Consider the following 24707-nt stretch of genomic DNA (forward strand, 5'->3'; position numbering starts at 1 on the left):
CTGACTCGTATCAGTGGTACAATACCTTGGTTCATATGACAAGAAATCATAGATACAGATACAAAAATTCGTTACTAAAAATAATTTCTAAATAATTAATTCTTTAAATTAAAGAAAAATGTTAGTGGACTTCACCCTGCTAACTGTCACACAAAGTATTTTATAATGTAACATGAACATCCCAATAGCCAGTTTAAGGCATCCAGTAATAGTCTATTCTTTAAGGCTACATCTAAGTGCAGACAGTATTAAACATATCCTATGATTGCTCAGATAATTACTTTTTCTGCTCCATTCCTTCTAGCAAGGTGACGGGTGACCTTTTGTTTTATGCTGCCTTGGAGAATTTCTTAGCTGACTTGCACTACATGGAAGCTTACTTAATAGGTTCAGAGAGTCGTAACGTTGCTCTGAGTTGTAAACGACCCTCCTGAGCAGGTGGAAATCAGGGACTTCACCATTTTCCATCTCAGTACAGCAGGCTACTAAGGGACGATCTCTCTGTCACATAATTGCTTCGTGCTAGACACTAGGAGGAATTCTTTTAAGGAAGATAAACTCTAAGCAATGTGCAGCCCTCATAACGGAAAAGCGTTTGACTCTCTGAGGAAATGCCACGAAAGAATTTACATTTTAAAATCTTAGTAACGGAGCCACTTTCGGGCCCACAATAATTAATTCTGCGACGGTGCGTTTCCCCATGCTTCTCTGTACGTAAGCTTTTCGACTGACCAGAATTACAAACCTGTGACGGATTGGGGTAGATTTTCCAACCTTCCTCGCCACACCAGACTGTCATTGGTTAACCGTGACAATATCCGCGAGGGTGGGAGGTAGTAAAACTTATTTAGAAAATTATTGTTGGTTGGAACTCGCAAGGCACGCTACAACTGGCCGGCGAGATTTCTACAGTGGCAGGAAGAGTTAAGTTATGGGTAGTTAAATTAGAAGGCACTTTCTGCCTTTGCGACAGAAGAGACGACCTTCTGCATAAGCACTGAAAAGCGTACTCTTGTTGTTGAGGTTCCACAGAGTACGGATGGTAAGCCTGACTGAAAATTTCAAGCCGTTTCTGCCATCATCTTCTGAATTCACACCACTTGAGACTGATAAGAATAGGACAATGATACAGCAACTGAATCGAGGGGGAGGGAGACTACTGTTTAATTACGGAGGTTTACTGTTCGCAGTCAGCTGGTTGCTTCTGCCATGAGTTGCGGCGGTTTCAATGGTGTTTGTACTTAATTCTCTATGGTATTTCTTTAAACAACAAATCAGGTTTGTCGCCATTGGTCAGATGTGCGCTATAGTTTCACGTTATGCTTTCATGTATCCACTCACCTGTGCTGAGGCTGTGTTTCATGATTACAATCCTTTTGTACACTTCTGAAATGTTTTCTCCCTCACTTGTGTGGTTAGTTCATATGTTTCAAGTTTTTTGGTAGTAAACCGAATAGCTAAAGCTACAGATTTGTAGTCAGATGAGCCCCTTCATTAACATATCTCTGTGTGGCATGGTACGTATGTTTTCCAGTGTAATTCAGCCAGCCCTAAAAATTTTAAATTTCTTTCAATAACACGTTTCTGTTCCACTAAATTATTTTTCTTAAATGTGTATGATCTAATGGGAAGCATCCCCTCCATGTGGGTCACTGGAGGTCAGGCTTATAGCAACTTAGGGATTGCTAAACAACTCAACCAACACCACACAACCTATTTGGGAAGTATGTCGAGTAGGGCAAGCAAAAAGCCATGAAACTGTCAGTAGCATTAACATAATACAAAATCAAAAAGGTGAAACAGGTGTAGCTGATGGAACCATCTGCTACAGCTTGGGGATGAGGGAGCATATAACGCACATGCATATGCACTCACAATATTTAATGTAAAGTAACGGGATAATATCATAAACTCTATTTTGGTATCGGAGGAGAATTAATAATACTAAAGTCGTACAGGAAGGTGCTGTAAACATTATTTCTGATGTTGATAAAGATGGCTCTGACCACTATGGGACTCAACTTCTGAGGTCATTAGTCCCCTAGAACTTAGAACTAGTTAAACCTAACTAACCTAAGGACATCACACACATCCATGCCCGAGGCAGGATTCGAACCTGCGACCGTAGCGATGTTGATAAAATGCAGCATATCATAAACGTAAGCGATGCTGTGGGTTCAGTATGAACCAGAGTGTTAGTACTGGATGACTGACAATAAGACTATTGGTAGGCTCTTGTAGAAGCACAGAGGCATTGACAGAATAAAGCTTTTATGTATCAAAGTTCATACAATAGATGAAGCTGTCCGTTGGTTCAAAGGAAACGTGGCCTGTGTACTCCAAAATTGAATTCGGAATTCGAGAACACTACAGAACGTCATGTATCACATCAAACTGTTAGGATACGTTTGCATGATGGGAATAACCATTCCTGACGAGCACGACGAACACTATGTCCTATACCACAATACCATGGACTCAGTTACTGACGGGCAAGATATGCAGAACGGACAGACGACCCAGGATTGTCGTCGGGTGTTGTTTGAGACGAAACTAGGATCTTCTCTGATCCTGATAACGGCATACGACCTATCTGGGGACACCTAGTAATATCGAACACTTCCAAAACTATTTTGGCATCGGTGGGGGGTTTAATAAAAGAATACACTAACTCTGTTTTAATGGCACTGTCATTAGTCACACTATCTTTGCTATCGCTCAGTGAAGGTGTGTGCCTGGCTTAAATGCGATCGTGATCCCTTTGGTTTTCTGCCAGATTTTGAGTTTCGTTGCAGAACCTATTAAAAACATCTCGCATATAAGTCCGCGCTTAGTTTAGAGCTTCAGTAAAATAACGCCTGTTTTGGGGATTTAATAATATTTCAAACTTGGCATGCTTTTTTCGCTGCTTCCGAAACAGTGTTCCTACCTGTTTTGTGTACCAAGGGAGATCAGTACGATCTCTTATCAGTATATATCTCCCAATTGCCGTCGATAGCACTTCTTTGAATTTAAGGCACAACTGGTCTACACTTACACAGTCACACTGAAAGGAGTGGAGACTGTCTCTTAGCAAGAAGGGAGTTTTTATGTGATTCTTCAGATAGATACGTTTTGCGTTTAGTTTTGGTGGATTTGGATTAAACCGTACGCAGTCTTGCTACAACATCCTTGGTGACACTGTTCCATGTACCCGTGACGATGCTCCCGATTTGCTCAGATTTCTTTCTTTCTAAGAGGTCAAGAACGTTTTCGCGAAGATTTACACTTAGAGTGGGCTACCGAACTAACTATTCAAAATAATTTTCGGAGACACCACTCAGTACGATTTCTGACGTCACTTTATGCCTCCCACCGACTGTAAAAATGTATTTTCGCCAACATATCAATGGTAGATAGAAGTCAACTCTAATTGTAATCGTGTGAGTGGAGTACCTTGAGCGTCGTAAATCCGACGCGCCCAAGTTGCCCATAATCAGTTGAATGGAAACTGATTACAGCAACGTCAGCTAACGTTTCCCCATGTCGTAAACAAAAGTTTCTTACTCTCTCACTATGGGTAAAACAGGTGTTTTATAGTCGAGGAACCGTGAGATGCTAACGCGGCGTTCAGTTTGTTCGTCGTGTTTATGAATCAGTTTATTAGTATACTAGTATACAAATATTCACTGTTGTAATTCGTTCGGGATTAGTTCAAAAATACCTGGCCACTTTTTGTCATTTAGTGCTGGAGATTGTATCACGTCGCATGGGATCTATGTTTACACTTCATGAAAAGTCCGATGGATAGGCAATCACCTGTTGAAGTGCCACTAAGAAATATTAGTAACAAGTCGTTACTCTTTGTATGTTATTAGGTTCCAGGTGCTGATAAAAGTAGGTCGACGAATGCTGTTTTAACGATAACTGTTTTTCAGACACTGACGACGTAATCTTGACTACGAGTGCTGTGTTATGCAGGAACGAGAATCAGGTTGATTTTTTCTTTCTTTCACATGCAGGTGGAGTTCACAAAATCGAGGAACCACCCTCTGAGGCCAGTAGCAAGTGAAAATTCTTCGATGTTGAAACAGACCTCACAGAAGAAAGAACTACCTTACGAAATTTTCAAAGAAGTGGACTATTAGTAGCTACTGGTGTTATGCTGTTGGAATTAAATCAGGTTAAAAAAATCACCGTAATGAACGACGCGTTAAACTGCAGATCGATCGGAGCGACAGGGTCACAGCAGCCCTTCGTTGTGGCGCCATTAAGCGCTAACTTGCGCGGCGCTGGCGCGCGTTAGGCGCGCCTGAGAGCGAACTCCGGCGAGGAGCAAGTTTGGAGTACCTCCACTCACTTTGTGCGCTGACGGCGAACGGCGCCTCGTCAACGTGTGAGTAATAAAGGCGCCGGATTTACGGTCCAGCGAGGCGATAAATTCACGCGCCAGCCTGCTGGGCAAGGCACTGGCGCCAGCAGTGTGCTCGCCACGTGACAACTGCTTCTTAACGGGGAGTGGCCCAGCTGTCGCGCTTGGAGAATTTTAGCACAAATTCGCAAATCAGTTCATGCTCTTTCACTACCTGCCGATTCCGAAGCGAACACGGCACCTGATACTTGTTACGATGCCATTGAGAGGGGATTGTTACGTCGGTTATGTGGCAGATCAAAGCAGTATGCACCACAACTCACCAGTTCTTTTCCACTTCTTAAAATACACTCCTGGAAATGGAAAAAAGAACACATCGACACCGGTGTGTCAGACCCACCATACTTGCTCCAGACACTGCGAGAGGGCTGTACAAGCAATGATCACACGCACGGCACAGCGGACACACCAGGAACCGCGGTGTTGGCCGTCTAATGGCGCTAGCTGCGCAGCATTTGTGCACCGCCGCCGTCAGTATCAGCCAGTTTGCCGTGGCATACGGAGCTCCATCGCAGTCTTTAACACTGGTAGCATGCCGCGACAGCGTGGACGTGAACCGTATGTGCAGTTGACGGACTTTGAGCGAGGGCGTATAGTGGGCATGCGGGAGGCCGGGTGGACGTACCGCCGAATTGCTGAACACGTGGGGCGTGAGGTCTCCACAGTACATCGATGTTGTCGCCAGTGGTCGGCGGAAGGTGCACGTGCCCGTCGACCTGGGACCGGACCGCAGCGACGCACGGATGCACGCCAAGACCGTAGGATCCTACGCAGTGCCGTAGGGGACCGCACCGCCACTTCCCAGCAAATTAGGGACACTGTTGCTCCTGGGGTATCGGCGAGGACCATTCGCAACCGTCTCCATGAAGCTGGGCTACGGTCCCGCACACCGTTAGGCCGTCTTCCGCTCACGCCCCAACATCGTGCAGCCCGCCTCCAGTGGTGTCGCGACAGGCGTGAATGGAGGGACGAATGGAGACGTGTCGTCTTCAGCGATGAGAGTCGCTTCTGCCTTGGTGCCAATGATGGTCGTATGCGTGTTTGGCGCCGTGCAGGTGAGCGCCACAATCAGGACTGCATACGACCGAGCCACACAGGGCCAACACCCGGCATCATGGTGTGGGGAGCGATCTCCTACACTGGCCGTACACCACTGGTGATCGTCGAGGGGACACTGAATAGTGCACGGTACATCCAAACCGTCATCGAACCCATCGTTCTACCATTCCTAGACCGGCAAGGGAACTTGCTGTTCCAACAGGACAATGCACGTCCGCATGTATCCCGTCCCACCCAACGTGCTCTAGAAGGTGTAAGTCAACTACCCTGGCCAGCAAGATCTCCGGATCTGTCCCCCATTGAGCATGTTTAGGACTGGATGAAGCGTCGTCTCACGCGGTCTGCACGTCCAGCACGAACGCTGGTCCAACTGAGGCGCCAGGTGGAAATGGCATGGCAAGCCGTTCCACAGGACTACATCCAGCATCTCTACGATCGTCTCCATGGGAGAATAGCAGCCTGCATTGCTGCGAAAGGTGGATATACACTGTACTAGTGCCGACATTGTGCATGCTCTGTTGCCTGTGTCTATGTGCCTGTGGTTCTGTCAGTGTGATCATGTGATGTATCTGACCCCAGGAATGTGTCAATAAAGTTTCCCCTTCCTGGGACAATGAATTCACGGTGTTCTTATTTCAATTTCCAGGAGTGTATATGCTGCATGTAAATATCGTTTTACATAAGACTGATTCCACGCTTCGTTTCAAATGGCTATGATGTTGAAATTCGTGTACACACTGTGATTTGTCAGGTTACAGAATTGTGAGGTAATAGTGCTGGGAGAAGACGATCTCTCAAAGACCCTTAGAAAGAGAGTGAAAAGGCAGGGGCAGATATATAGTAAGGCTTTTCCCATTTCCAGTGTTGGTTCTGAAGCAATTGGTTGGAGACACGTAACCCTAGCCGCTGAGTAACACATGAGCTGGAATAATTGCGAATGGCTCAGTGTTATCGATATATGCCGTTTCTGTGGGCTAACGTCAGGGCTTCCAAGCATAAATTTTAGACGGAATCGTTGAACGTCTCGTGCTCCGGGCGTACACGGAGGCACTGAAGACATCCAGCGCAGTACTCCACCGTAATTCAGATATCGGCAGTTCCTAAGAAACATCCTTTATAAACGTTTTCACTATGTCGAGTGTTTCAGCCCTCAAATATTGAACAAAGGAGATTTTTTTTAAAAACAGTTAACGATAAAGATGCTATTTGTTTACTGGCTGCCTCGTTCCGTTCTTTTCCCATTTTTAAAAGCCACATGTTTTATATTTAGGACTTGTTTGAGGTGGACATCACATTTAAATGTATCTCAGATATTTAATGTCTAGCATGGTGTGATCCACGTGACAATGGTATTTTGTATACGATAGAGAATTAGTTCTCAATGGATTACACTGTGTCATATGTCTCACATCATGCGGTAACTGGAAAAGCTAAAATAAAAATAAAAAAACAGAATATTATATATACTACAAATACGAATGTGTGTGAATGTGTGTGTGTGTGTGTGTGTGTGTGTGTGTGTGTGTGTGTGTGTGTGTGTGTTATTGTGCACGTGTAACAGAAGAAGACACAATGGAATATGGAAAATACTCTGGTTTCAAGACAGAAAAACGAGTCGATAGGGGTGCCCCACTTCTGGGTACTGCCTTAACTGTACACAAGAAGATAAACAATTCAGTCAGAGAAGTGACCCCCATGCGCCTACAGCGGGCAAACAAGAAATAAGCACACTCCGCTGCAGAGTGAAAATCTCATTCTGGAAGAAACAATCATTTATCAACGTACACACCCCCAGGAAACGGAAATAACAAAAAAGGCACATTTCGCAGACAGTGTCCACATATATCTCTGAATGTACCAGCAAAATTGTATTAATGTTCGACCCATAGGTCGGCAGATATAACGTCATAAACATTGACATGCATGGAAAACTGGCGCGACACATATAGTGAGTAAGTTTATTACTTACTGGCTACGAACTCTATTCGCAACACTTTTTGCACACAGTATCCACATATGTTGCTGAATGTAGAGACAGTAATATGTTATTGTTCGACTCACAGTTTAGCCGTAAGCACTGAGATGTGTGAAAATTGTCGCTCCGTGTATGACGAGTTAATTCGCTACCTCTTTACGACTATGTTCACAACACCATTCGCAGAAAAAAAGTGGTTCAAATGGCTCTGAGCACTATGGGACTTAACATCTGAGGTCATCAGGCCCCTAGAACTTAGAAATACTTAAACCTAACTAACCTAAGGACATCACACACATCCATACCCAAGGCAGGATTCGAACCTGCTACCGTAGTGGTCGTGCGGTTCCGGACTGAAGCACCTAGAACCGCTCGGCCACACCGACCGGCCCGTTCGCAGACAGTGGCCATATATACCACTGGATGCACCTACAGAACTATATCGTGGTATGACAGATAGTGGAGGAGATGCAGTGTTGAACTGCCTGTAAATGAAACTATAGCGTGATATTTGCTACAGATGCAGGTGAAATATATATACAGATAGGTGAATGTTATAATATTTGTGAAATATGTTTAACATTTGGGTACCCAGACAAAGCTATGGGTAAAATGCTTGTCCTAAACGCGTGGAAAGATTCCAACCAAATATTGTACACATTGGTTACGATCTGGAAAAAAAATGCTATGGAGGAAAGAACCAGAAGCCTCCTTTTGGACAGCGTGGAGGAGGAGATGGACAGAGAGTGGAAAAGGAGGAGCTAGGGAGAGGGGGAGGAAGAGATTGCCAGAGACTCGGTGTGGCGGTGGTGGACAAAGTGAAAAGTGAAGGGGTAGAGGAGATGGGGAGAGAGGGAGGAGATTCATAAAGAGTGAGGAAGACGGAAGTGGTCTGAAGAAACAGACAAACAGACGACTTCGAGTTCTCAGTTATCTACAAATACAGGCAGACAACAACAATCCACGGAAACGTTCTTTACAGAGACGCAGTTCAGAGAATTCTGGCTGTCCACACACCCCAAGTAAATTATGATTGTCCCCGTGCTACACGCGTAGGAAAAGGTCATGCATATTTATTCTTTTTTTCTGGCAGGTTTTCCATGAAATGAACGAGTGAGTTACCGGCGACATGAATTCTGTCAGCTTTAGCCATCGCGTCAAAATCTGGTGTTTATTTGTTTATTTATTTTCGATATTGCGGGGTTTAATGGACCGCAAGCGACTCGCGTCCCAAAGCTTCCAAGGGCTGATTTTTGTGATAGCACATACGTGTGTTTAGTGAACATCGGCATTAACTCTGTTTTATACACTATGTGATCAAAAGTATCCGGACACCTGGCTGAAAAGGACTTACAAGTTCGTGGCGCACTCTATCGGTAATGGTGGAATGGAATATGGTGTTGGCCCATCGTTAGCTTCGATGACAGTTTCCGCTCCCGCAGGCATACGTTTAATCAGGTGCTGGAAGGTTTTTTTGGTGAATGGCAGCCCACTTTTCACGGAGTGCTGCACTGAGGAGAGGTATCGATGTCGGTCGGTGAGGCCTGCACGAAGTAAGCGTTCCAAAACATCCCAGAGGGTTCAGGTCAGGACTCTGTGCAGGCCAGTCCATTACAGGGATGTTATTGCCGTGTAACCACTCCACCACGGGCCGTGCATTATGAACAGGTGCTCGATCGTGTTGAAAGATGCAATCGCCATCCCCGAATTGCTCTTCAGCAGTAGGAAGCAAGAAGGTACTTAAGACATCAATGTGGGCCAGTGCTGCAATAGTGCCACGCAAAACAACAAGGGGTGCAAGACCCCTCCAAGTAAAACATGACCACACCATAACACCACTGTTTCCGAATTTTACTCTTGGCGCTACACAAGCTGGCAGATGACGTTCACCGGGCATTCGCCACACCCATACCCTGCCATCGGATCACCACATTCGTCACTCCACACAACGCTTCTCCACTGTTCTATAGTCCAATGTTTACGCTCCTTACACTAAGCGAGGCGTCATTTGACATTTACCGGCGTGATGTGTGACTTTTGAGCAGCCACTCAACCCTGAAATCCAAGTTTTCTTACCCGCCGCCTAACTGTTATAATACTTGCAGTGGATTCTCTGACAGTTTGGAATTCCTGTGTGATGGTCTGGGTAGATGTCAGCCTATTACACGTTACGGCCTTCTTCAGCTGTCGGCGGTCTCTTGTCAGTCAACAGACGAGCTCGGCTTGTACGTTTTTTAGGCTATACGTGTACCTTCAAGTTTCCACTTCACTGTCACATCGGAAACAGTGGACCTAGGGATGTTTAGTAGTGTGGAAATCTCGCTTACAGACGTATGACACAAGTGACACCCAATCACCTCAGCACGTTCAAAGTACGTGAGTTCCGCGGAGCGCCCCATTCTGCTCTCTCGCGATGTCTAATGGCTACTGAGGTCGCTGATATGGAGTATCTGGCAGTAGGTGGCAGCACAATGCGCCTAATATGAAAAACGTATGTTTTGGGAAGTGTCCGGATACTTTTGATAAGATGTTGTAAGTTATTATTTAAATATGGGTAACGCCGCGGGTACACCTAGTTTACGCAGGGTGTTCGGAAATTCCCGTTACAGACTTGTAGGACTCGTAGAGGTGAATGAATACATAATATTCTGAATAGGATCCCACGCCCGAAAACGCTTGGTGGGGAGATGGGTCGGCCGTGCAGCGTACAGAGTTTGTCCGCCCAGCTGCGACACCACTGTGTCCGCAATAGAACAGTAGTTATCGCACGTGCCTAGTAAGCAGGCGATCCCAGGTTCGAATCTCGGTCCGGTACACATTTTCGGTCGCCGCAGATTCCCCGTCCCGATGCAGCTGACGTAAGTAATCCCTGTTTCTTCCCACCTTCACCTACAATTTACAAAGTTTCATTTCATATGTGTAACGCGTCCATGTGTGCTGAGGGAAAGAGAAAAGTCTCAGAGCTGCTTGTCCTGGTATACAATAGGGTAGACAGGATGATGTATAATACGCCAAATGGTCACCTGATGTCTGGCTTGCATCAGTACTCTTCCGTACGTATGGTATGCTGGATCCCTGTTTGTTTCGAAACTACGTGAACATGGTGTGTTTAAGTATTAATACTAACAAATGTGCTTAAGTGATAAATGAATGTTTAGCTATGTTTGCCCTCGAATTGTTACCTAATAATTGTATTCAATCACCCCCAATTAAATTCCTCAAGCAAAACTGGATGAGTTGAAGTCTGAACTGAAACACTCCTAGAACAGAAACGTACATTTTCGGACATGGGTTCCTGTCCAGATATTATATGCTCACTGTCCTCCACGAGTCCTAGAAGTCTATAACGGCAATTTTCAACACCTCGTATATAAAATAGCACTTATATGCCAAAACTAGGTGATACTTCACAAAGTGCCATAAATATCATATGACTTCCACTGTGCTTCAACACGTATCAGTCTTTAAAATCTTGTGACATGTATACGTTCCATCGTCGTATATGGGTATTTTAACTGTAAGAATACAGCAACATTAAACGAGCGCCAGGCTACTTGCACGGTGAAAATGCTATAAAATTCGTAAACTGTCGTTAACATACATCAGAAAAAAACACTGTTCTTAAGCATGTTTCGTGGGAACTGAGGCAGTTGGCATGAAAATACGCTCAGATTTCACATTTCCACTGCTCTTGCAGAAGTCGAACATTCCAGAGAAAATAATTGCATTTCATTATGATAACATCATTTTACATTTGTTGACAGAATTACAGCGTCCAGTATAACGCTACTGTCGTAAGGTGCCAAAGCGACGAGATATTAAATTTATTTACAATACAGTAACGTGTAAGTGCATGTATTGTGTAACCTAAAAGACTCACAGTGACTTTGGTGCTTATAAAACCACATTATCAATGATTTTACATGTCGGAAACGCGCAACTGCTACGGTCGCAGGTTCGAATCCTGCCTCGGGCATGGATGTGTGTGATGTCCTTAGGTTATTTAGGTTTAAGTAGTTCTAAGTTCTAGGGGACTGATGACCACAGATGTTAAGTCCCATAGTGCTCAGAACCATTTGAACCATTTTTGAACACTGTACTCTCCATGCAATCCACCCACCCCATTCATCAGGGTTCCTCCAACCATTCGTTCCTCGTCTCGCAGCATCCACTATTATTCCTCTGATACTACACATCCCCCATCTTTATATCTTTGCCCTCCCACCTTCCTCAACGCCAAATCCTCTCCCCGTCAACAACAAACGAACTTCCCCAGCACAGGTCCTTCCGGTTCATCGACCGTGAAGTGCTTCCTTTTTAGATCAGCGTTACACGCCATGTTTTAATTTTTTTTTAAATGTACTCTTAATGTTTTTCGTTTTACCTTTTTATTATTGCTGTTTTAAAGTGAAATGGAAGAAATCAAGGTCTCTTGTATATAAAAAAGTATTTATTTTATCTGTTAGAAATTTTTTTTTAATTCACTTGTAAATATCTCAGTGTTTTAATCGTCTCGGCTTTACTTGCCATTTGCCTGAAGGTTGAATGTACCACTTACTGCCCACCCCCCCACCACCCCCGCCCCACCCTTCCATTTGGGTTGATAGAGACGCAATAACAGGAAGTTATAAAGAAGTATAAAACGTACTCTGCTCTACACTCCAGAAATCCGAACGATCACTCCAAGTCAGTCTCAACAACCTTACCTCATGGTATAACCAATTTCTTCTCAAGATGAACCCTTCCAAAACCCAGCAATAATTATAGGCGAATCTCCTGCATCTTTCGTCTCCATGACATCTACCTCACCATCTACATCGCTCATACCCTATTAATTAACACACTAAAATATTTTGCACGTACACTTTATAGATCAGAGACTGTTCTCTAATGTACCACAAGGCGTGCAGAAGAATCGACTACAGCCCTGCCTAGCTTCCTGACAAAGAGAGAGTAATTAAATACAACATAATTTATATTTCCAATCGTAGATTCGGATTCAGCATAGAATTTCAAATTGAGTGACGTAGATCACGGGCTGATCTGATTATTATTACAAAATTCGGTGGAATTAATAACGAAATAAATGATATCAAACAAATTTTTGCCAGCAAGTACACAGAATCGTGGGTTTGCCTATCAGAGCATTGTCATCTCGTGAGAACGGAATCATTATTCCTGATATTTTACAATATCGCGGAAATCCAACCATCCGTTACTTGCAAACTCGACTTCGCGTCGACCATTACACCAACCTGCTCTTCACGGAATTGCCACCTTTTCAATGGCCCCAGCCTTTGAGCTATAAGGTCTGGCTTCGCTGGCCGGAACAAATCGTCACTACCACTCTGGTTAGGCCGGTATTACACTATCAAATTTCTTTGTCCAATATCTTTGTCCAATATCTTTGTCAAAGATATTTGATAGTGTAATAGGGATCTTTGACAAATGTCGTCCAATATTTGATCAAATCTAGGCCGAGGCCGTATATTTGATCAAAGAAATCGCTTGTCTTCTGTTCACTGCAATGCGATATGTTACCACGCGGAGCGCTAGCATCGCTGCAGCGTTCTGTCGTCTGTAGTGTTTTTATAACCATTGCCGGTAAATACAATTGGTGTGTGCCGACAACTACAGAATTAATAGAGATGTCTGAAGCTTATGAGGCGCTTTACAACGTGAGGCACCCTGAATAAAAAATAGATTAAGAAGATTGGAGACCTAACCTGACCTAACCTAACCTAACCTAACCTAACATAACATAACCCTCTCCTGTAGCAAGGAATCGGAGTGTTATAGTGAGCCTGTCTTCTGAAGATGTAGCAGTTCTTAAGTGAAAATTGTGCTTTGTGATATGAGGATACACTTCATTGAGCACATACAAAAATGTATGCTCATCCATTCTTAAGTAATTGATGTACGACTTGACGTCTTCCACAGTAAGCTCACGTAACAAGTTTTGTTGAATGCTTTTATCGTGTCGTCGTAAAACCCACGGCTTCACCCAGATTAGATTAGTTTTTCGTTCCATAGATCCGTCCTGAGGAGATCCTCGTGGATGTGGAACATGTCGATTTTTTTTTAAGCTGAAATAAAAATACTAATAGTATGAATAAATACATCATTTGTTTCTATTAAAAATTTCGCCAATGGAGTAGAAGGAGTTGGCCAGTAGTAAATCTTTCAGGCTCCTTTTAAACTGATCTTTATTTCTAACTAAATTTTTTATGTTTCCTGGCAAATTATTGAACATGAGTGTTCCTGAGTAGTGGACCCCTTTTTGAACTAAAGTAAGTGTTTTTAAGTCCTTGTGCAGATCATTTTTGTTCCTGGTATTGTATGTATGAACTGAGTTGTTTGTTGAAAAAAGAGATATATTATTTACGACAAATTTTATTAAGAAGTAAATATACTGAGAGGCAGTAGTTAACCTGCGAGCCGGAAGTATAGTGAGACTCTGTCATTTGAGTCTACGAGAGTTATAGTTTTTTTTGTTTGTTTCTCATGCCTAGATAACTGTACAAACATATCGTTGCATGTATTCTAATAATCATTACATATAATGATCCACATGCAACAATATCTCTACGGAAGTATCTAGGCATGAAATACAAAACAAGAAAAGCTAACCTGCAAATCTCGTACGTCCAAACGACAGTCTCACTGTACTTCTGGGCCGCCAACAGTTTCATTTTCTTTCTTATTTTCCCCCAGTACCAATGCAAGAATCTGAAGTACCCAGTTCTATGAAGAGGTTTCTGCAGGAGGTCCGTGAATTTACTCCACAAATAATACGTATTACACGCTTTTGGACCTTGAAAACTTTTGTTTGACTTCAAGATTTACCCCAAAATATTATCCCATATGACATTATGGAATGAAAGTATGCAAGTTTTTTCATTTTTATGTTGCCTATGTCTGCTACCTCTCGAATTGCAAATACAGATTTGTTAAGGCGTTTCTGCAGTTCTGTGGTGTGCGCCTCCCAACTGAATTTATTATCAAGTTGTAATCCCAGGACTTTTAAGACTGTCAACCTCGTATGTATGGTTCCATTTTCTCCTCCCACTTCTTTTCCGCATGTGCACACAATGCAATTGGAGTACATAGAACTGCTGCGGTTAATAACAAGTTGTTGTCAGCCATCTTGAACTTTGACGAAAAATTTGATGACAGTGTAATACCCCTTGTAGCGCTACGTCAAAGATCTTTGTCAAATATATTGGACGGAATATTGGATCACATCTTTGATCAAATCTTTGACAAAGAAATTTGATAGTGTAATACCAGCTTTAGGTTGGACACGGGGCAGTTCTTCTGTTGGCGGACGCATAGTGTGGGGGGTGGGGAGGGGGGGGGGGGTCGCCACCTCAGTCGGCCGCAGGTCTTGGTCAGAGTAGGTCGTCACCCTCACTACCGCAGGTGTTGCAGCAATTTTCGTGTCTGTTTGCGCGCGTCCTATTCTTGGCAGCAGCCAGGGGGCGCGCAGCTCGAGTTAGTGCAGCTTCGATCGGCTACAGCCCTCAGTATTTCGGTTGTGATTTCATAGTGATGCAGCCGTTAGCGTCCCGATCAGTAGGCGTGTTAAAGCTGGGCGTGCTTTCTCTGCGAATTGTTTGTGCTGCTCCTGCCATGGCTTCAATAATCTCAGTTCTCTTGGATGCTAACTACTTTAACGTCTCTTTCTAAACGGGATCTGGACGTGTTGTAAAGAAGCTCGTTTATGTTCCAGTTACTTGCTTCAGTTGTCTTGACCTGCAGCAAGATATTTTCATACTACATTTGGCTTAATTATGGGCGGAGTGACCGTTTTTACATGGTAGCAGGCTACCTCGCATTTCATTGTGTTTTTCGAACAACATATTTAAGCTTTTACCAGCCCTCTCTGCCCCCTGGTCTGCAGAATTTCCCTGTTGTCTACTATAAATATTCTTTTAGCTACCAGATAGCCCTGCCACACGAAACGAAGTCTTTTACCGGCTACGGTCGAGACAACAGGAAATCAGCAGGAGGACCAAGTGTTCCAGCTAACTGGGAATCAGGAGGCAGACAGCATCAACAGTTTACCAATCGCCTTGCAACGTTCACTTATCAAAAACAGTAGTATCTACAGCTTTATCGCCAAATAACATGTTAACCCCACCTACTAACCATCTGACAGAAAACCCACAATAACTAAAACTAATACTTCTACATCTACATTTATACTCCGCAATCCACCCAACGGTGTGTGGCGGAGGGCAATTTACGTGCCACTGTCATTACCTCCCTTTTCTGTGCAGTCGCGTATGGCTCGCGGGACGAACGATTGCCGGAAAGCCTCCGTGCGCGCACAAATTTCTCTAATTTTACATTCGTGATCTCCTCGGGAGGTATAAATAGAGGGAAGCAAAATATTTGATACCTCATCCAGAAACACACCTTCTCGAAACCTGGACAGCAAGCTATATAGCAATGCAGAGCGCCTGTCTTGCAGAGTCTGCCACTTGAGTTTGCTAAACATCTCCGTAACGCTATCACTCTTACCAAATAATCCTGTGACGAAACGCGCCGCTCTTCTTTGTATCTTCTCTATCTCCTCCGTCAACCCTCCTCCGTCAACCCGATCTGGTACAGATCCCACACTGATGAGCAATGCTCAAGTATAGGTCGAAAGAGATTTTTGTAAGCCATCTTCTTTGTTGATGGACTACATTTTTTAAGGACTCTCCCAATGAATCTCAATCTGGTAACCGCATTACCAACAATTAATTTTATATGATCATTCCACTTCAAATCGTTCCGCACCCATACTCCCATATATTTTACAGAAGTAACTGCTACCAGTGTTTGTTCCGCTATCATATAATCATGGATCCTTCTTTCTATGTATTCGCAATACATTACATTTGACTATGTAAAGGGTCAGTTGCCACTCCCTGCACCAAGTGCCTATTCGCTGCAGATCTTCCTGCATTTCGCTACAATTTTCTAATGCTGCAACTTCTCTGTATACTACAGCATCATCCGCGAAAAGCCGCATGGGACTTCCGACACTATCTACTAGGTCATTTATATATATTGTGAAAAGCAATGGTCCCATAACACTCCCTTGTGGCAAGCCAGAGGTTACTTTAACGTCTGTAGACGTCTCTCCATAGATAACAACATGTTGTGTTCTGTTTGCTAAAAACTCTTCAATCCAGCCACACAGCTGGTCTGATATTCCGTAGGCTCTTAGTTTGTTTATCAGGCGACAGTGCGGAACTGTACCGAACGCCTTCCGGAAGTCAAGGAAAATGGCATCAACCTGGGTGCCTGTATCTAATATTTTCTGGGTCTCATGAACAAATAAAGCGAGTTGGGTCTCACACGATCGCTGTTTCCGGAATCCATGTTGACTCCTACATAGTAGATTCTGGGTTTCCAAAAACGACATGATACTCGAGCAAAAAAAATGTTCTAAAATTCTACAGCAGATCGACGTCAGAGATATCGCTCTATAGTTTTGCGCATCTGCTCGACGACCCTCTTGAAGACTGGGACTACCTGTGCTCTTTTCCAATCATTTGGAACCTTCCGTTACTCTAGAGACTTGCGGTACACGGCTGTTAGAAGGGGGGCAAGTTCTTTCGCGTACTCTGTGTAGAATCGAATTGGTGTCCCGTCAGGTGCAGTGAACTTTCCTCTGTTGAGTGATTTCAGTTGCTTTTCTATTCCTTGGACACTTATTTCGATGTCAGCCATTTTTCGTTTGTGCGAGGATTTAGAGAAGGAACTGCAGTGCCGTCTTCCTCTGTGAAAGAACTTTGAAAAAAGGTGTTTAGTATTTCAGCTTTACGCGTGTCATCCTCTGTGTCAATGCCATCATCATCCCGGAGTGCCTGGATATGCTGTTTCGAGCCACTTCCTGATTTAACGTAAGACCAGAACTTCCTAGGATTTTCTGTAAAGTCGGTACATAGAATTTTACTTTCGAATTCACTGAACGCATCACGCACAGCTCTCCTTACGCTAACTTTGACATCGTTTAGCTTCTGTTTGTCTGAGAGGTTTTGCCTGCGTTTAAACTTGCAGTAAAGCTCTCTTTGCTTTCGGAGTAGTTTCCTAACTTTGTAGTGGAACCACGGTGGGTTTTTCCCGTCCCTCACAGTTTTACTCGGCACATACCTGTCTAAAACGCATTTTACGATTGCCTTTAACTTTTTCCATAAACACTCAACATTGTCAGTGTCGGAACAGAAATTTTCGTTTTGATCTGTTAGGTAGTCTGAAATCTGCCTTCTATTACTCTTGCTAAACAGGTAGACCTTCCTCCCTTTCTTTATATTCCTATTTACTTCCATATTCAGGGATGCTACTACCTACTAAAGCTACTAAATGGACAAATTTGGGTACCACACCTCACCACTATTCTCCACACGTATGCATATCCTCACTCCTAAATTGTATGTCCTTGGAAATCCCTGAACATCATGGACTCCGCCTTGTTTTCGGCATCCGGTGACCCATCCTCACGTCGATTTTCATCTCATCAATTTCCGAGCTCTCCTGACATCATAGAACACTTACTGATATCAGCAAACTAGATTCCAATAATGCTATAGTTTTCCCTCTGATCATCAATCTCAATGTACTGCCGCGCCTTTACAAACCCATACCTCTGCCCCTACACATACACACTCTTCACACTGAATCGCAGAGCAACTTCACCCGACTATCTCTCTCAGAGAAATGAGGTCCACCGCTATATTTATCCTTCCTAACGGAGCCCATACTGCTAACCCACAATATCCTCCTCTCACCAAATCTTTTCTCCCAGTGCAAGTTCTTTATCTTGTAAGTGAAAGTGCAGTGCTGTCTCTCAGAAAAATGTCATCTTTCTTGCGGTATGTCTTGTAAATATATATATTTCTGTATTTCATCTCTCAGCCATTTGATATTAATTTAGAAAAGAAAAGCAACAGTCTTAATTTTTATGTGTAAACGAAATAAATCTTTTTCATAGTTTTTAAAATCATGTATAAACTTCTCACCTTTTAGTAATATTTCTTTTAGAATTTGTCACTTTTTTTAAAAGCTGTAGAGAATTATGTTGTACCACGACAGCCCTCAATTAAGAAAAGAAGTACACACTCCAACAGCTAAAACTCATAAAGCAAAAATCTCACAAATATTAGTGCTCGCACCTGGGCAGATCCAATATAAAGTGCAGTATAAAAACCTTAGATATAAAAGTCATGATACACTTTCCACTGAATACCCAATATGTTATTTGACCGTTATCTAATAGGTCTAACGTAGTTTACACATGCCAACGCCATACGTATACCAGAATGAAATAACATTCTCCAGCGTTGATATGTAACTTCCTGGCAGTTAAAAATGTGTGCCGTTTCACGACTCGAGCCTAGGACTTTGGCTTTCTCGAGAAAATGCTCTCCAACTGAACTACCCACGCACGACTCGTGTCCTCTGCACATCTGTACCTCCAACAGCACTTCGTTTCCTACCTTTCAAATTGTAGTGTCACCGCCAGACACCACACTTGCTAGGTGGTAGCCTTTAAATCGGCCGCGGTCCGTTAGTATACGTCGGACCCGCGTGTCGTCACTATCAGTGATTGCAGACCGAGCGCCACCACACGGCAGGTCTAGAGAGACTTCCAAGCACTCGCCCCAGTTGTACAGCCGACTTTGCTAGTGATGGTTCACTGACAAAATACGCTCTCATTTGCCGAGACGATAGTTAGCATAACCTTCAGCTACGTCATTTGCTACGACATAGCAAGGCGCCATTGCCAGTTACTATTGATACTGTAGTTATGTACCGTCAAGAGCGACGTTCACCATTAACGGATTAAAGTTAAGTATTCCACCAGCTACGTCCGTTTTTTCTAAATTCTAATTTCCTTGTCCTGTTCCAGACCACACGCCAGCCTGCGTGAGCTAAAACGCGTGCCTTTCGGCTTCCTGTAGTATCACGGTGTTGGCTCTCCTGCCAACCCACAACACAAATTTCACACTAGTTCTCCTGCGAGAATTGTGTGACTGACACTCCAGGAAGAAAGGATGTTGCGAAGACATCGCATAGCTACAGCCTGGAGTATGTTTCCAGAATGAAATTTTCACTCTGCAGCAGAGTGTGCGGCGATATGAATCTCGGACCATGACTCGGGGCCTTTGCTTTCGCAGGCAAGAGCTCTAGCTATTGAGCTAACCAAGGCGCACACTCTTTTACAGAGTGAAAATTTCGCTCTGGAAATATACCCCAGGCTGTGGCTAAGCTATGTGTCCGCAATATCCTTCCTTCCAGGTGTACTATTCCCCCAAGTTTCGAGGGAAGAATGCTTTGAGGTTTCGAAGCTAGGATACAGGGTACTGGTAGAAGCAAAGCTGCGAGGACAGGTCATGAGACGTGCTTAGGTAGCTCAGTTTATAGAGCACTTGCCTGCCAAAGTTACATAGTTTCGTAAAAGTTTTTAAAGGTTTTTTTTTAAATTACCGCTACCACTCGCAAACTTTGTCAACTATTGTATTATTTATTAGTTAGCGACATGTTTCGAGGGAATATCTTATCTTCAGACTAAATGGCATTACAAAAACAACTTTACAATAAGGTCATACTGATGTTACATAGTCTTTTCGTAAATACTATGGTCATCTTGTGGAAGAAGGGAAAACTTAGTAAGAGGCGATGTCACTTTGGAAGCTGGACTGATGTTTGCACGAAAATGTTTTGTAACGGTCACTCACTTTGTTCTTATTGCGTGGCGTTAGTTATTTCGTCCTTAGTTGTCTTCAAAATTAAATTACGATTGATAGCTATGAACGAAGCACGAAGATGGAAACAAGGAGAGGGACACCGTAATACCAGCCAGCAGCAGGTGTCCTGCCGTAATAGAAACCACTCGCCATTTTTAAAATACAGTACTCTCTACTATCATTATATTTCAGCTTCCGCCGTTTTCTCTAGCCTCTCCTCTTCCGTTGCAAGCTTTACATGTGTTTTTGTTTCATTCATTGCTGCTTTTCGAGTTAATTGTACTTTATTTATTGTTATTTTTATACCTTGATGTGTGATCGTACAGAATGTCTGAGCCACCCACGTTCGTTAAGTATTGAGGATGAAATAAAATACTATTGATGCTCTTTACTTACCCTTGATATTGATTTATTGAGTCAGCAGAAATCATACGGTAATCACTTGGACCAGCAAATCCTATCAACTGAGGGAGAAGAATTTAGTAGCAGTTTCATTTCTTCCGTCAGCAGAAGTCATACCGTAATCACATGGGCAAGCAAATACTATCTACTGTGGAAGAAAATTTAATACCAGTTTCTTTCCCTTCCGTAAATGGGTTACAACAATACTGTAGCAATCTGCACGTTCTTGAAAACAATGTTATGAAGGGTGGCAAGAAAATGTTCAAGAAACAATTGTGTAGATAAACTTCATAAAAATATATTATTACACTGAATATACAGTACAATATGTTTAGGCTTTCTGTATTTTGAGAAATGGCAGCTTCGTTTGTAAAATTTGCTACAGAGCGTTTTTGTATACCTGAACACATGGTCGACATGTACCTCTTTGGTTTTCAGAGGTCGATTGAGGAGCAGATGACGTCACTGTCGTTTTTCTGCGAGCGGTAGTGTGTTGTAAATGGTAGGAGAGTGAGCAGTCTAGATTGCGGACATAGAGGATTGCAATGAGGTGAAAGGGTAGAGTTTTTGTTTGCTGGGAGCGCTAATTGTATTGCTAATGCAAGCTGTTTTGGTCACATTTAACCGTCAGCGAGTTATTATAATGTAAAGACAAAATTCCGATGGATTATCTATAGTTCAGTATCCATTTTAAAATTAACACTCTGGTGTTCGTTGTACTCAATATTTTTTCTTACCTCTCTTTTATAAACGCAATTCAAAAGGAAAATAAATAGGAAATTTCGTGTATGGAATGTGCTTTAGTTTCTGCGTGACTTAGTTTCATAATATATAGCAATGAAAAAGGAAGATCTAGTTCTCAGTTTAATGTAATTCAAGGTTCGTCTGTTTAAAACAGAATTTAATTTCTTTTCGAAATAACTACTTCATTTATTAGCCATCAGTCCGTTAAGCTTTCTTCTCACTGAAGGTATAACGTAACTTTGCTGACAAGTTCTGCACTGTGGTGGGATCAGTCAGCTATATTCTCGGCAGTATATCAGTCCTTATGGGGTCGAAGCTACAGTAAATCCGAAGGATATTAGCTGCGCAGTGGTTTCTTTCAGGAACGTGCATCTCAGCGTTTAATTTCATACACTGAACCATAGGAGAGCGTTGCGCAGGTAAGAATCAACTGTAGTGCTAAGACAAGCTTTGTAATTTGGAGTTAGGAAACTGTACTCATTCGTAAATTTTCTGTATAAATACGCGATAGTTGACCACTGTAATTGATTGTTGGTGAAGTTATTCAGTATATCACAGACAGTTGCTATTTACGTTGAGATATTAATTATTTATAGTTCATTAAGCTCAATTTAGAGTAGTTAAATTCCAAATGCACGAAATTTACATACCAGTTTTTATACTTAAAAGAAGAGTAGTTGCGACACTTCTAGATCACGGAATATTCGCGACACTGTAAATAACGGTCACATTCAGCGGGCTATGAACATGAGGTTACACCACCAGATAAACTGTCTCAAACAGAATAGCTAACAAGCGAGCAATACAGTTTCATACGTAGACGGAGAGTGATTCCTTTATTTTAAAGGAGAATTAATTCTTACTGAGACGGAGGACTTTATTCTTTACGTGTCACCAATAGCTTCGACACAAATGGCCTCACTATCACATGTTGATTAGTACATTACACAACGCTATATTAGCAACATGCAGCACTCACAATAAATCGTTGAGCATCACAAGGGAGTAGGAGAAGTAGAGTGGGACGTCTAGTTGCTGTCTCTTTGTGACGCTAAGCAATCTGTTATGAAGGCTACATGGAGCAGCTGTTGTATTGCATGATATACAATGATGTTATAGGAAATGAGAGCACTCGCCTCAAAACCATATTCTATCAAAATAATCAATCAGCCCAGTAGCTGAGCAAAAATTACAAAGTATTCATACACAGACCGATTCTGAAAATTTAACAAATGATTGTTTAAAAGCACTGCGGTTATTTTCTCATAATGAAACCGAACGCGCTTCCGAGTGGCGCTCGTCGCGTAACTAGTCGTAGAGCATGAGGTGTCAATTTTTTAACTCAGATTGTAATAAGGTAAGAAAAACTGACGGAATTTCGCTTTGAAAAAATGAAAATGTCGCTTAGCATTAGGATTTACTTGCCACAATGTACGCGAGCACATTCAGTACCGTAAAATATACCGTTATATCCAAGACATACGGAAATAATCAGGATATATATATATATATATATATATATATATATATATATATATATATATATATATATATAGGGTGAGTCACCTAACGTTACCGCTGGATATATTTCGTAAACCACATCAAATACTGACGAATCGATTCCACAGACCGAACGTGAGGAGAGGGGCTAGTGTAATTGGTTAAAACAAACAATATAAAAATGCTCGGAAGAATGTCTTTTAACACAAACCTAAGATTTTTTAAGTGGAACCACGTTAGTTTTGTTAGCACATCTGAATATATAAACAAATACGTAATCAGTGCGGTATGTTGCATTGTAAAATGTTAATTACATCCGGAGATATTGTAACCTAAAGTTGACGCCTGAGTACCACTCCTCCGCTGTTCGATCGTGTGTATCGGAGAGCACCGAATTACGTAGGGATCCAAAGGGAACGGTGATGGGCCTTAGGTACAGAAGAGACTGGAACAGCACATTATATCCACATGCTAAGACCTTTTTATTGGTCTTTTTCACTGACGCACATGTACATTACCACGAGGGGTGAGGTACACGTACACACGTGGTTTCCGTTTTCAGTTACGGAGTGGAATAGAGTGTGTCCCGACATGCCAGGCCAACAGATGTTCAATGTGGTGGCCATCATTTGCTGCACACAATTGCACTCTCTGGCGTAATGAATGTCGTTCACGCCGCAGTACATCTGGTGTAATGTCACTGCAGGCTGCCACAATACGTCGTTTCATATCCTCTGGGGTTGTAGGCACATCACGGTACACATTCTCCTTTAACGTACCCCACATTGAACATCTAGTGGCCTGACATGTCGGGACACACTCTATTCCACTCCGTAATTGAAAACGGAAACCACGTGTGTACGTGTACCTCACCCCTCATGGTAATGTACATGTGCGTCAGTGAAAAAGACCAATAAAAAGGTATTTTAAACATAGCTGCGCTGCAGCAATGGTTCCACGTAAATCAGACTAAGAACAGCCGACCAATTGCAAAGGATAAAGTAATCTTTACCTAGGTTTCAATAGATATAAATCTATCTGAAGAAGATAGATTTATATCTATTGAAACCTAGGTAAAGATTACTTTATCCTTTGCAATTGGTCGGCTGTTCTTAGTCCAATAAAAAGGTGTTAGCATGTGGACGTAATGTGCTGTTCCAGTCTCTTCTGTGCCTAAGGTCCATCACCGTTCCCTTTGGATCCCTACGTAATTCGGTGCTCTCCGATACACACGATCGAACAGCGGAGGAGTGGTACTCAGGCGTCAACTTTAGGTTACAATATCTCCGGATGTAATTAACATTTTACAATGCAACAAACGGCACTGATTACGTATTTGTTTATATGTTCAGATGTGCTAACAAAACTAACGGGGTTCCATTTAAAAAAACGTAGGTTTGTGTTAAAAAACATACTTCCGTGCATTTTTTTATGGTTTGTATTAACCAATTACACTAGCCCCTCTCCTCACGTTCGGTCTGTTGAATCGATTCGTCAGTATTTGATGTGGTTTACGAAATATATCCAGCGGTAATGTTAGTTGGCTCACCCTGTATAATGTACGGACATAATTTCAGTACCTGTTACTATGAATAAGACTGTAACAAAAGTCTTGTATAGCTCATCTGTTGTATACTCATGCTACTTTTATCTTTGTATATCTGGTGGTGTACCAGCTAGAGCGATTTTAATGAAAGTTAGGAATACGACCGTATTCATTAAAAGCTGCGGAACTTCTGATTACGTCCTCTATGCGATCCTTCCCGCTATTGCTGAGTAATTCAGTACGGTACATAATTTAATTATCATACTCTATTCCTTCCACGTCTCTAGTTCCTACGCGACCTTCAAATTGCACTCTGCTAGCGGCGGG

This window comes from Schistocerca piceifrons, chromosome 1, assembly GCF_021461385.2.
Source record: "Schistocerca piceifrons isolate TAMUIC-IGC-003096 chromosome 1, iqSchPice1.1, whole genome shotgun sequence".
NCBI classification, from domain to species: domain Eukaryota; kingdom Metazoa; phylum Arthropoda; class Insecta; order Orthoptera; family Acrididae; genus Schistocerca; species Schistocerca piceifrons.